The sequence below is a fragment of the Macadamia integrifolia genome, unplaced genomic scaffold (assembly GCF_013358625.1).
Source record: "Macadamia integrifolia cultivar HAES 741 unplaced genomic scaffold, SCU_Mint_v3 scaffold_18A, whole genome shotgun sequence".
NCBI lineage: Eukaryota > Viridiplantae > Streptophyta > Magnoliopsida > Proteales > Proteaceae > Macadamia > Macadamia integrifolia.
This window is the reverse complement of record NW_024870636.1, coordinates 493,500-508,666: the sequence shown is the minus strand read 5'-3', so window position 1 is coordinate 508,666 and position 15,167 is coordinate 493,500.

The following is a 15,167-nucleotide window of genomic DNA, read 5'->3' as shown; positions in this document are numbered from 1 at the left end:
TGTCGGAGAATGTCCACCGTGAGTACTCAGAAAAGTAAAGCATGCCGACCACCGGCTCTCAACATAAAAGTAAATGACAGAAAAGTAAAAGTGTTGACTTCAGCAATTTAAAAGCAGTACGATTGGCCCTCTTAAATATACCCTGAGGTTGCTGACTGTCCTAATGACCAGCCGGGCATATGTCTAACCGCCAGTGACCTGACAATCGCGACCACTGCTTCCCCCCAAGTGATAACCCAACACCTTAACCCTTGTTGGGAAGGGTCGTAGCACGAGAAATGATAATCCTAAATCACATGCTCCTATATGACAAAGTACGATTGCATAGTGCCATCACGTCCCATACCACGGGCCATCAATGCACTCGTTTCCAAGCTGACTGCAGCGTCTAGTCTAATAATGCATCATGCACAGTAATCCAACCATTCATCACATAAGCTCATCAATCATTTAGCATTGAGAATGTAAAACACAACACACATATCATAATCATATGAGGATGACTAAGCTGCACATAATTTGCATGATGACATGGCTAGTCTAGATACAATTGAATGATGCCAAACAAGCCTTAAAATAAAGTCAAACATCCTCTCCCCACTTACTTTTTGTGTACAAAGACTCACGCCTGGTACGGGTGAGATCCAACGCGAGAAACGTAAGTTTATAGTGAACCTATCATAAGTGAATGGGATTAGCATTTCACCACCTTGGGGTCAAAACAAACAAGATGTGATGTTTAAATCATGTTTAAAATCATAAAAGAAGGTTGCCCGTCTGTTTTGGGTCCATTCAGACACAAAAATCACGTTGAGGGCCCCACGGGTGGGCCAGACAGCCCACCTGTCTTCGCCCACCTGTCTTCTCAAGTGGGCGGGCTCACCAGCCGGTCTTCTCATGCAGGTGGGTTGGCCCGCCAGTTCTCAGCCACCGGTGGGAACTGAGGGCCTGCCCTCTCAGGCGGGTGCCCTTAGGTGGGCTGGTCGGCCCGCCGGTCCTCGCCCACCTGAGGGGGCGGGAAATTGCCTTCTTCCTTGAAACTTTCCCCAACCTTTGGGAAACCAAATGGGGCTGTTCCAATCACATTTTCCACACATCTACGGTCTTATAAGATGATTCTAACCTAGATCTATGTTAGATTTAAGGATTGAAAAGCCATCTTACCTTCTTTGCTCAAGAACTCTTTCAAAACCCCAAAATCACTTCTTAGCTCAAGAAATCACCAATGCTTCTCAAATCTTGTAAACACTTCTTCAAATCCTTCAAATTCAACACATAGACCATCTATTAAAACTTAGATTCATCATCTCAAGTGAGATTTACAAGATCTCAAGGAACTCTACCCAAATCAAGGGTTTCACTTGGGTTTGGTGAAAGTTTAAGAAACATAGCCTTTGCTCACCTCCAATCGTAGATCTCGTGTTGGGGATCACTCTTCCGGCTTCGAAATGGAAAGATCAAACCCTGGCATCGCTCAAAGTCATTCCTTCCTCCTCTTTCTTCCCCTTTCTTCTTCTTCATTCTCTTTTCTTCCCTTCTTTTCCTCTCCTCTTTACTCTTCTCACCAACCCTTTAATGTAATAAATGAGAAAAGGAAGAACACAATAAATGCTATTTATACTTTAAAATATCTAGTAACCACATGGGTGGGTCACTCAGGTGGGCGGATGTGCCCACCTGTGACCACCCATCTGAGGGTCAAAAATTAGCCAACAAGTGGAATTTTGATGGAATTCGACTCTCGGCATGTATCTCACTCTCGGTATAAGGTATATTATACGTATGCACTTTAGGATACGGCTACATACCAGCATTACCCGTACATGGCCTTATGATACGTGCATGTGCATAGCTTGGGTACACCCGTCTCCTCTAGCACTGACTCAGGCTTGTCTGGCCAACCTATGTTCAAAGTCACCCTTGCCATCATGGTCCATAAGGAACCCGCCTTAGCCCTCTCTGGTTCGGGTCCTGCATGGTTAAATCGGGTCAACCGTGTAATTAAACCAGGTTTAAAAAGTAGGGTATCATATAAAGTCAAATGGAAGGTGTGTATAATGATTTTGAAGGATTTGAAAGGAGTGTTGGTGAAGATCTAGAGTATTTGGAGGTTCTTGAGCAAAAGGAGTGAAATTTGGGGTTTCATTGGTGTTCTTGAAAAAGATATAAGAATCTTCCTTTTCTTTGATTTGATCTTAGATCTAGGTTGAGGGTACGTGACTGGACCTTAGACAAGTGATTTGAGTCACCTGATCGTCCCCAAACAAGTTTCCTAAGTCGGAAGAAAGTCGGGAATGATGTTGGAAAATTTTCGTTAAAAGACTAGGGGGTATTTTTACCCCACATGTCTTCTGGTTTTAGCCCACCTAAGTTCTAGAACTCAGATTCTAGGCTCTGGAGTAACCGGTGGGTTGAAACCGTAGCCCACCAGTCTTCTGGTTTTAGCCCACCTGAGTGTTCAGGTTCGGGAGTGTTTTAGCCAAGCTATATAGCCCACCGGTCTTCTAGTTTTAGCCCACCTGAGTTTTCAGAACTCAGTTTTCAGGTTCTGGAGTAACCAGCGGGCTAAAACGGACGGGCTACATAGCCCACCGGTCTTTGGCTCTAGCCCACCTGTCTTTCCAGAAATTCCTATAATTGGTCCCAATTTGATGGGTAACCCCCATTGATGATTCTAAACTCGAGTTTAGTGTTCAAACATTATGATTTTGACCCCAATATAGTGAATGATAAACCATTATGTTCATGATAGGTTACACTCAATATATGCGTACCCACACGTCGGATCTTTTTCGTACCAGGTACAAGCACCGTGTACATATACAAGTAAGTGGGGAGTCGGATCTAATTTAATTTTAGAATATTATGCATCATTTAACATATATTAGTCTAGCCATGTCATCATGGCACTTGTGTGTAGACTAGACATCACATATGCCATATCACGCATTTGAATGTGCATTTACATGATATACTATGCTTTGTGTTGTGATGGAATATTCATTATGACTTGATATATATGATGGAGGAATTTCATTTGGACATGATATGCATGCTAGATTCTAGATGCCGTAGACGGCTTGGAAACGATTGCATGGTGGCACGTGGCATAGGACGAGGCACCATTATGTAATCGTACTATGCTCATGTAGAGGCATGTGGCTAGGATGTGATTTGCCCTTGTACTACGACCCTTCCCAACAGGGGTTTACATGTTGGGAGATCATTAGGGGGAAGCACTGGGTTACGGTTTTTGAACTCCTGCAGTGGTTAGAAGTATGCACGGTTGATCGCTAGGACAGTCAGTAACCCGGGTGATATATTCAGAGGGCCGATCGTTTTGCTTTTATTTTGGGTGGAGTTACCCATTTACTTTTTGTCATTTAAATTTTTCGGGAGTCGGATTGCATTTTAAATTCTGGTACCAAAGGTGGGCCTTCTCTGACAACCCTATAGGCATATCGCGGCTAGTACCCGGGGCATACTCGCACTATGGTTGTGAGTAGCACAAAACCTATGACCTAGAAATGTTGTTAGGTTAATAGGGTTAAAATGAATGGCATATAGGCGCATTTGTGTTGTGATTGTTTGTGTGTGGTTTTCCTTGTGTCATCTTCCTTTCCACTTACTGGGCTAGTGAGCTCATCCCATGTGCACAATCTTTTTAGGTGATTTTGCAAGTTATTCTCCTGGAGATCAGGAGCCGGGGCCCACTATGGAGTTTTCATCTGAGAACTGGTGGGTCCCTGATGAGTTCGAGCACGGTGCCAATTGCAAGTGCGAGGATTGTGCTGCATGGCAGCTGTGACTTCTGAGTGATTCTTTTGATGTACTCCCTTTTGTTACTTGATGCTTAAATTGTTGTATTTTTTGTATATATATCATGCATTCGAGCCCAAATGTATATAACTTTTATAACTCAATTTGGGTATCAAGTATTTGGGAAACAATTACAGGTGTTATTATGAACAGGTCTTCTGCTGGAAATACAGGTCGTATCTTAGTTTAGTGGTGTATGATATCTGGCAGTTACTGCATTGTTGATCCTGGCAGGTTTGTGAGTTAACCAGTGTTAACTCGGTCACCGGCTCAAACATTGTGCGAGCGGGGTGTGACAGTTGGACATTCCCACCCCAACCTTGTTTGGTTAGCACATAACTATGGGAGAGAGAGAATAGAGGAATGAAGAAAAAGAGTTATTAATTGCAATGACTTCTCACCCCACAAAGTCCCACCAATTTGGTAGGACTTTGGAAGAGGATGGAGTGAAAACCACATTAGCAGATAGGAAAACTCATCTCCCAATGTTGTCTAGAGTATTTCCCACCCATTATATCCCAACACATGACTTTACCATGATTTTAGGAAAATATGTACAACTCTCCCACCCCATAAAAATCCCCCCTAAACAAACGGGCCCTAATAACTGAAAACAAAGCTCGAAGGGCAAGCCAAGGATGCCTCACACCCTTGACCTTCTACACTCTACCCCCTCTCTCTCTTTCTATGCAACAAGTACATTCAATAGGTCTTTTAATTGGAATTCCATTGCGGCATCGGACGGTTAATCAAGGGTTTTGTACAAAGTGGTGCGAATTCTTTCCTCTCATATTTTTTTTTCGCCGTAGGTCTGATGGAAGAAGCCTCAAATCGCAAATCATAGGTCTGATTGCTTCTCTTTTCTTTGTAATATAATCACAACTCTAGATCAAGACTCTGTTAAAATATGATTGGCTACTATGATTCTTATTCAGATAAACCTCAAATCTCAAGCCATAGATATGATTGCTTCTCTTTTATTTGTAATAGAATCACACAAGAGACGCTTCTCTAAGCTGTTAATTTCATTCTTCGCAGTCAACCGTTTGATCTCAGGTAAGTTTCTACAAAACCTCTTTGTTTTCATTTTTTTTCAATCTAAAGTTTACTTCTCTTTTCAACTGATTTTACTTGAACATGTGTTAGTGAGATTGAATGTTTGCTCGTATTATTTCAATCTTTCATTAATTTTGATCGTTTTGTACTACTTCCGTTGATGATTGTGGAAACAGTGCGGCTCAAAGAGTTTAGTTCTTGTAGAGAGTCTTTCCTTCTGAAGGTAATAATATATTCTTCTTCTTCTCCTTCTCCTTATAGAGGGCTACAGAAGAATTAGAGTATCATGAGCCATGTAGATTTGGTCACCTAAAAGCACCTACCACATGGGCCTTCTTTTTCGCATCTCTTTATTTTAACCAAACATATTTAGCTATTCTTTCAATCCCCTTCCCATTGGACTTTAATGAAAAATTGGGATCAAATTGACATCTTTGTTAACCTTAAATCAATTAGCTTGATTTATATAAGAAGAGGAATTTCATTTTGTTTTAAGTTTTAGGAAAGGTAAGGAAAATTTTCCACAGATTGCAAAAATCAGAAGTAATAGATATGTGCTAACTGTGGGGATAGTTAGGGAAGAATAGGATTGAAGATATAATTCTTTTTATGGATCTACATGGTACTCATAAAATCAAGCTTCCACAAACTTGACCTGAAAAAAAATAATAATAATAAAAAAGAAAAATTGCATCTCCCTCCCCTATAGTTTGCCAAAATTACATGTGGGTCCAAGGGTTTGAGCGATTTTCACCCCCCTCCCTTGAAGTATGAAAGATTCTTGCATTTGAGTTCAATCCATTAGTGGCCGTGAGTTTGAATCTAATATGTGGTGAGGTCACATTTTTTATACCCAAAATACCCCAAAACGAAGTGAAGAGACCGAAATACCCTTCACTTAAAATTAGGAAAAGAGCGAAATCCTCTTTCAATTTCATCATCTTCAAGCTCTCCAAACCCTAATTTGCAAATCGCCCTCTGGAATGAAACTGTGAGAAGATGGCATCTTCAGCCTCTGGAAGGAATAGTGAGAAGTCGGCATCTTCAACCTCTAGAAGGAACCGTGAGAACCTTGCGGAAGGTTCAATCAACGTTGGTATAGTGTACTGCAATTTCTCTCAAGAAACCGTGAGAACCTTGCAGAATCGTTTGATCTTCTTGCTGTGATTTCCCTCCAATTTGGCAAGAGGACCCTCAATATCTTCAAATTTACGAAGAGAAAAAAGGAAAATATATGCATATCTTCAATATACTTTGTTTTCAGTCATTATATTGTAGGTTTAGGGTTAAGGTTTTGGCTAAGGTTTTTGATAATTATATTGTAGGTTTAGGTTCTGTTTTCGGCCGTTATATTGTAGGTTTAGGTTCTGTTTTAGGTTCTGTACGTTCGTTCCTTCTTCTCTCTCTTGACTCTGTGCTTTGTCATTTGGATGCTCACAAAACCCCAATCCCAATTTTAGCAGAACCTCCATTTCTTAATGAAATGTGTCTTGCAAGAGACTTATCAAACAAATGCAGGCAATCCCATTTGCAGAAGTCCATATTCTACCTAGAGTTCATAATTTAACTGTTAATTGCATGAGTAAAAATCTCGCCAGCATGAATCGATCGGAGACTGAGCTTCTTCTTCACCTAGATTTGGTTGCAGAGGGCGATTTGCAAAGGTATCGAACTTCACCTTCTCTAACAGTTCTCTCTTTTATGAACAATCTCTATTTAATGGGTATTCAACTCTAAAAGGGTATAATAGTCCTCTCAACTCAAGACTATCTTTACTAAAAGGGTATTCAAGTCTTTTGATGTTTGAAACTAACAGAATACTCACACCATCAGCTATAGGGGAGGGGGGCGTAAATTGCTCAAACCCTTGGACCCACACATAATTTCGACAAACTACAGGGGAGGAGGTGCAATTATCCTTAAAAAAAATAAAAAATTCATGAACTCTAGTAATCAGTTTTAAGCAGTTTTGGTGCTACAATAACATGAGTAGAACTATTTCATATCCCAAGTCTGACTCCAACACTGGTTGCATGGCCAGGATAGAGGAAAGTTCCGTATTTCATTCTAGCACTTGATAAGTTAAAGCCATGCCTTATATTTTAGATCTTTTTTCCATTTCTTTTTAGGCTTTAAAGCAATTCCAACCTAAATGTCACCCTACAACCTGCAAAAACTAGGATTAATGCCACTGGAGTGGACTCATGATCACCAAATGTTGCTGCCAAAAATCCGTATGAGCTGATCCTGCACAAGCACAGAAGGCAGAGGCCCGAAGCTTTGTCCAGGATTAGTCCTCCGACGCCCAAGTTAGAGATCGGCCGCACAGTTCTTTATAGGAGTAATGGTGTGGGTTTTGATGCTTACCTTCTACCTTCCTCTCGGGCCCTCTTATATAGCTTTTAGGGCTTAGGGTTTCCCCTTTCCTTGGAGGAGTCCTCCTATGGTCCACCTCCATTCCTTTTAGAGTCCTACTCGGATACGTCCTATCCCCTTCGTGGGCAATATTCTCTTCACACGGTTGACGTGGTAGAGTCCTTGCAGCCTTTATCAGGTGGGTGACACGTGTCCAAGTGGGCAACGCCTGTCCTTACCCTACTGAGCAATCAATTTGGCCGTATCACCAAATAACTCAAAAAGTCATATGTGTCATGTTTGAGTACAATGGAAGCAAGAAAATGATATTTAATTTGGTTGTCATACAAGCTTGAGGATAGTGATTTGATTTTCAGTCTAATTTAATGTTATTAGGTTTCTATAATACTAAGCTGCTCAAACAACAGATTCAAACAAGAAACTGAACATGAACTAAGTTCTTTGAAAGTATAAGCTATATTATCCAGCCATTACTTAAAATTGCACATGTAGAATTTCTTTTTCAAGTTAGCTTTAGACATGTCCTTTCATAGATGTTTTCCTTTGCCTCCACAATATTACAGTCTCAGACTCTCAATGTCTCTCACCCGACTGATAAATAAAGCATGAGAATTAACATTTCTCTATTCATTGCAATTTAAATCGTACAAATTTACAAGAAGCAAATATTATGGTTTCGCAAAACAGTTTCAAAACTCAGTGAGATGACTAGGAAATCGACTGATTCACATGGAATTGATTGTTTAAGTAGCCTCTTGATCGATCTAAATTATTAGATTCCTGACTTGGTAAATAGACTCAGTGGTTGGAAAAATCAGTCAATCCACTCTGATAATTGGTCTTGCCAACTTCGATAAAGGAATAAAATTGTCATTTAACATCCCTCTGAATCAATTAATCTGCCACTGATTGTGGTTACTTAGGTCAATATCCCCAAGGACCACAACTCCTCATTCCTCTGTCACCAGCAGTAGTGACATCTGAGAATTCCAAGTTTGGCTTTCCATCATCTCCATTTGATCATTTAGCTGAATCATTGATTCTCTTGGATTGGTTTACCATTAAGTGGATTGATTTTCTGAGTTTTAAACTGTCACAAACAGCCCTTAGGTCAGCAGTCCGACAGCCCTTAGTTCAGAATTATCTTGTTTGAAGCTATGCAATAGCAAGGTGTAGGAAATCAGTTGATTGGTTTACTTTTTTTAAGGATGCTATATGTGTGCATCAGTAATTACTTTGAGGTTTTATTGTTGTGGGTATGTCTATGTATAGAAAATATTTTAGACACTTTGGTAGTCCATCTTCTAATTGCAGGTGCAATTCTATGTTTCCGGTTTTACTTTTAATGCTTTTTCTTTATTTTAATTTACTAATAGGATGTATAATATCGATTGTCTTGTAAAGGTACTTTTGCCTTAAAACTATAATATAATATTTAGAATCATAAAAAAGCATGGGTTAGCTATGAATATTATATTTCATTTTGGTTTCTTTCTCTCTTTTTAATAATGTCTTTTATATATATATATATATATATATACATATATATATATGGGTCTTTAGCTGATTGGCATAGCACTTGGGGTGTGGGGAATTATTCCACACCTCAAGAGGATAGTGGTTCGAATCCACCGAGTCCCTTCACTATATTTTATATTTGGAAAATTTATAGCGTCACCCCCTATAGAATGCCACTATTAGAGAAACACCCATGTATAATTCCAAATTACGGTCACACCTCCTACCGCCAGTCTATGTTAAGTGAGGCCCTTTTGACTAAAACACATGACCCAATCATATTTTACACAAACCCCTCAATACCCCTCACCTCCACTCACCTTCACCATGGATTTTAGAGGAGTGAAACCCTTCTCCATCCCTGCGCAACCGCCGCTGCTCTTCATCCATGTGCAACCACCGGCTTTCTCCATCCCTGCGCAACAGCCAAACATGCTTCATTTGGTCGGTGGGTGCTAAATTAGGGCCAAAAAGTTGATTTTCTCCACCAATAGTATAACATATAAATAATCATGATCAAAATAACAAACAGCCTAAAAAAAAATCAAACAAAAATAGTAACTGGCTGGATAAGGGTTGAAACAGATAGCCATTGCTCACCCTTTTTCTTGGTCATCCCAACCCTCCAGCACACCACATGGCACGATGACACGCACACGTTGGGCAATAGGTGATCCTATACACAGGACTATTTTCGCTAATCCTCCTAATTCTGAACCAATTCCTCACTGTCGACTCCACTGGGTATCCCGACTTTCCCTTCAAAGTCACATACCTCAAACTAAAATTCCTCGATGATGGCGACCACCACCATCCTTTGGATTGCTTCCTCCACTCTTCCACCTGCCAAACCCTATTGTCAATCCTAGAGAAACAAACGTTCAAATCCATCAATTCCCAAATTGTAATTGCTCCCTCTTCTTTTGTAGCCTTCAATCCAATTCTGGGTGTTCTGAGGATGATGCTGGGCAGAAGATCACTGGGTTACCCATGTTCCTGTCGTAGGAGCTCTGTTTCAATGTTGGGGTGTGGGTAGTGTTGCTTTAACTACTAGAGGAGCTCTCTCCTACCCACTGAGACACCACCGCCACCGCCTTCCCTGATAGCAGAGCCGATGTAGTATGGCATCCCTGACTGGATATCATTGCGAAGGACGTAATTCCTCCCACATACAATTATATGATCTTGCCATATGTTCATAGAATCACAAATTAAACAATAATTAATCAATGATGCATACCGTTCACCATCGACTGTGAAGAATTGGCTACTATTATATCCTTCACGTATCTTTATTCCTGCAACCCCAAGCATGAACACAATGGATCCTCTAGGTTTCTCCCACTAACTCCCCTTAATGCTCTCTTGTTGATGGCTCCAATAATGAGAGTAACGTTAGGGTAGAAGGAGTACCTAGAGTCCTATTTAATTAGAGTTTGTGTACCCTTTCATCAAGGTGTGCCAAATAGGGTAGGACTCTTTTCCCTAATTAGACTAGGAGTGGGTTTCCTATTTGGAATCCAATATTAAGAAATTGGTATCGGTCAATTTTCTAATTGGTATATGGAAAAATAATAAAGAATATTCCTATAATCTCCCACTTGAACCATATGACCACATAATAACAATCTCAAACATAATTTAGATTCCATCATCATACTGCAGTATTTGAAAATAAACCCATCAACTTTATGTCATCACAATCATAATACAATATTTGAACAAAACCACTAATGTGGATCATGGCGGTTATACATTATATAATGACATACTTCCTTCCATAGTCACAACACTAGTAACCTCATCCAAACAGGTGCAAAAGTAGAAAATAGACTAGAAAAGTCTATAACTAACTGGTCCAACATAATATCTCACATATATCAAATAAAATGTGTAATCATAATAATCAAGTGAGAAATATTCAGAAACAACAAATATCATGATCATTTAAATAAATAAGTAAAAGTGTCTAACATAATATTACCATGACATCAAAATTTACATAAACCCATATCCATTACAAGATTTGTAAAGTGTTTAGGCGTTAATGCCTTGGTCATAGGATTAGCAATCATCAGACTTGTCTTGATGTGTGTAATAGACACTTCTTGTTTCTGAATTGATTCCTTTACAAAATTGTACTTTACTCCAATAGGCTTCTCTCTACTTGAATGTTTGTCATTCTTGGAGTAATATACGGTAGCAACATTGTCACAATATATTCTCAACGGCTTCGAAATGGTGTTGACAACCTAAGTCCTGAGATAAAGTTTCTTAACCAAATTGCCATAGATGTGGCCTCAAAGCATGCCACAAACTCTGCTTCCATAGTAGAAGTAGAGATACAAGTCTGTTTCTTGGACTTCCAAGAAATTGTCCCACCAGCAAGTAGAAAGATGTATCCTGATGTAAACTTTCTACTGTTGAGGCATCCTGCATAATCAGAGTCTGAATATCCGATCACTTCCAATTGATCAGATACTTTATAGGTAATCATGTACTCCCTAGTCCCTTTTAAATACCTCATCACCTTCTTTGATGCGATCCAATGATCTGTGCCAGGATCACTCACATATCTGCCTAACATACCAACAACAAAACTGATGTGTGGACGAGTATAAGTCATTACATACATAAGACTCCCTACTGCGGAAGAATAGGGAATATCCTTCATTTGTGCTCTTTCCATATCATTCTTTGGGCACTGATTTAAGCTGAACTTATCTCCTTTGTTAATGGGAAAAACACTTGGTTTGCAATTCATCATGCCATATCATTCCAAAACTTTGTTAATATAGGTTTTCTATGATAGCCCAAGTATCCGGCGAGATCTATCATGAAATATCTCAATGTCAATAACAAAAGAGCCTAAATCCATATCTTTCATTTTAAAGTTCTTAGAGAGGAAGGTCTTTGTACCACTCAACAAACCAAAATCATTACTAGCAAGTAAAATATCATCCACATACAAAACCAGAAAAATAAACTTACTCCCACTAAGTTTCAGATATATGCACATGTGAAAGGTATTCTCAAAAAATCAGAAGGAAACAATGATGTGGTTAAATTTAATATACCACTATCTAGAAGCTTGTTTAAGTCCGTATATAGATTTCTTAAGTCTGCACACTAGATTTTCTTTTCTTTGATCACTAAATCCCTCAGGTTGGTTCATGAAGACTTCATCATCTAAGTCCCCATTCAAGAATGCAGTTTTCATATCCATTTGGTGAAGCTCTAGATCATAATGAGCCACTAATGCCAATATAATTCTCAAAGAATCCTTCTTAGAAACAAGAGAGAAGGTTTTATGGTAATCAATGCCTTCTTTCTGAGTGAATCCCTTTATAATAAGTCTAGCTTTATGTCTCTCAATTTTATCCTTCGAGTCGCGTTTGATTTTAAATACCTATTTACAACCAATCGTCTTAAAGTCTATTAATAATGAACGAGATCCTAGACATCATTATCACTCATGGACTTCATCTCATCTTTCATGGCATCTACCCATTTAAGAGAATCATTATCGTTTATGGTCTGTGAAAAGGTTAATGGGTCATTCTTGATTTTAATGTCGAACTCTGATTCTTGGAGATATACTATATAGTCATCCGGAATAATAGACCTCCTAATCCTCTGAGGTCTTCCTTGAATTTTCGATTGAGAAACATTCATACTATTATAAGTGGTAATTACATCATGGAGTGACACATCTTCAATAGTTTGTTGTTCCATAGGATCATTTTCAATAGTCACCTGTGGGACAACATCATCATGATGGATATATACATCTTCTACAGTTTATTGTTCCACAAGATCATTATGAACAGTCACCTGTGGAACAACAATATTATTACAATGTACAAAAGTCAGTAGGAAAATTTGATGTTCTTCAAATACCACATTACGTGGTTTCTCACTCCCATTAATGTTACCATCCTCTAAGAATCTAGTAATTTGAGTTTCCACAATTCTAGTAATGTGTTTGGGTGCATAAAACTTGTAACCCTTTGACCACTAATAATAACCAATAAAATGATAACTTATGGTTTTAGGGTCAAGTTTTCTTTCATGTGGATTGTACAATCTAGCTTCAGCAGGATAGCCCCATACATGTAAATGCCGTAAACTAGGGGCCCATTTGATAACGTTTCAAGAAACGCGTTTCTGGACACAGAAATGGCAGAACCAGAACAAAAATCATTTGATAAAACTATTTCATTTCACTTGTTTTCAGAAATAGAAATTGAAATTGAAATTTCTACCTATTTATGGTTTAAGAAACGACCCAAGCGAAACAAATAGAACTTGTTTCACCATTTCTGGAAACGACTCGTGGCCATTCTTTTCGCTGGTTACTATTGACTTCCAAAAACATGACCATCAAACACCTTCAATTCTGTTGCTGTTTTTAGAAACGAAAATTTATGCTTCTGCCTTTTCTTAAAATAGAAATGAAAAAAATGTTATCAAATGGGCCCTAGGTTTCCTTCAATTCCATAACTCATAAGGAGTTTTAGGATCTGACTTACTAGGAACCCAGTTCAAGATATACACAACTGTCTTTAATGCTTCGCTCCACAAGAATTTAGGCAATGAGGAGTTGCTCATCATACTACGTACCATTTTCATGATGGTACGATTACATCTTTCTACAATCCCATTTTGTTTAGGTGTACTAGGAGTTATATATACAGGGGTTATACCCTTCAACTTAAGGAATCAGACAAATGATCCTTCGCTTTGCCCTACATCAGTATATCTACCATACTATTCACCCCTTTATCAGATCTCACAGTTTTGATATTTCTATCTAACTTGTTTCGACTTCAGTACAAAACACTTCAAAAGCATTCAAAGCATCAGTTTTTTCTTTTAATAAGTAGACAAAACAATATTGTGAGTAATCATCAATGAAGGTGATGAAATATTTTTCACCAGTTATACAAGGATCAAAGTGGTCACAAATGTCAGTGTGTATTAATTCCAGAAGTAAATTGGTTGGCAACAACTTTATTTGTCTTAGATTGTTCACAATGAATGCAATCTATACAAGTGGTGAAGTCAGTAAAGTCTAGATTTGACAATATTTGATGCTTCACTAACCTCTTCATTCTAAGTCTGAAAATGACCTAAACGTCTATGCTATAGGGATAAGGAATCATCATTTTTCAATTTATGCTTTAATCCAACATTCACATGCAGGGCAAGAATGGATTTAGAAAAATTAGAATCCAAATTAAGTTTATAAAGACTATCACATAAATATTTAGTACAAACTAGATTGGTGTCTTTAAAAATGTTTACAACCTTATCACTAAAAGTAAACTTAACAATCAAGTCTCGATAATGAAACTAAATTTCTAAAAATAAAAGGAACATAAAGAGTATCCATAAGATCTAACTGGAATCTGGTATCCAAAATAAGTCTATAAGTGCCGATGGATCGAACTTCAGACTCTTGTATGTTTCCCATGTAGACGGCGCTCTCACTTTGATTTGGTTTCCAGGTTGTAAGAAAGCCTTGCATAGAATTAGAAATATGAATAGTTGCTCCTGAATCAACCCACCAAGGAACATCAACAAGATTGGTTTGAACACATACTAGGATAGAATCATTACTCTTCTTTATGAACCAAGTCTTGCGTTTCTGATAGTCTTTCTGAAGGTGTCCTACTTTCTTACAGAAGAAACACTTCACCTTGTCAGTTTTATTTTTCTTGTCATCAGACTTTGGATTGGAGGCTTTCTTTGATGCATGGTTCTTCTTAAAATTTCCTCTCTTTCTTTTATTCTAGTTGGATACAAAATTGACCACTTGGCCTCCCTCATCATTCAATCTCCTTTCCTCTTGGACGCACATACTTTGAAGTTCCTTCATAGTCCACTTATCTTTATTTGTATTGTAGTGGATCTTGAATGCTCCAAAATGAGGAGGAAGTGAAATCAAAATGATTTGGACAAGGCAACCTTCATTCATTATCAAATCGAGGGGTTTTAGTTGTGTTGCATAGATACTTATCTTTTCAGAAATATGGTCATGTTTGAGATTTAAAATATAACCGCAAGCGTACGGATCAGTGTAGCTAAGGGTCGAACACAGGGAGAGCATCCACTTTATTTTTTTATTTCTTTTAATAATGCGAAAGTGAACCGATTAATGGTTGTGATCTAATTCTAATTACCGTCCTAAACATATGTATCTAAAATAACGTCCTAACCATTCGTCATCTAAGAATTTAAAGACGCAAGCCACGCAATTAAAATTAAATAAATAAATAACTAAAATAAACAACCCATGCAATTAAAAAAAAAAAAAAAAAACAAATAAAACAAAGTGGAAAAAAAACAGAAACTGGCTTCCCTCCCCCACACTTAAGTCATACAATGTCCTCAAT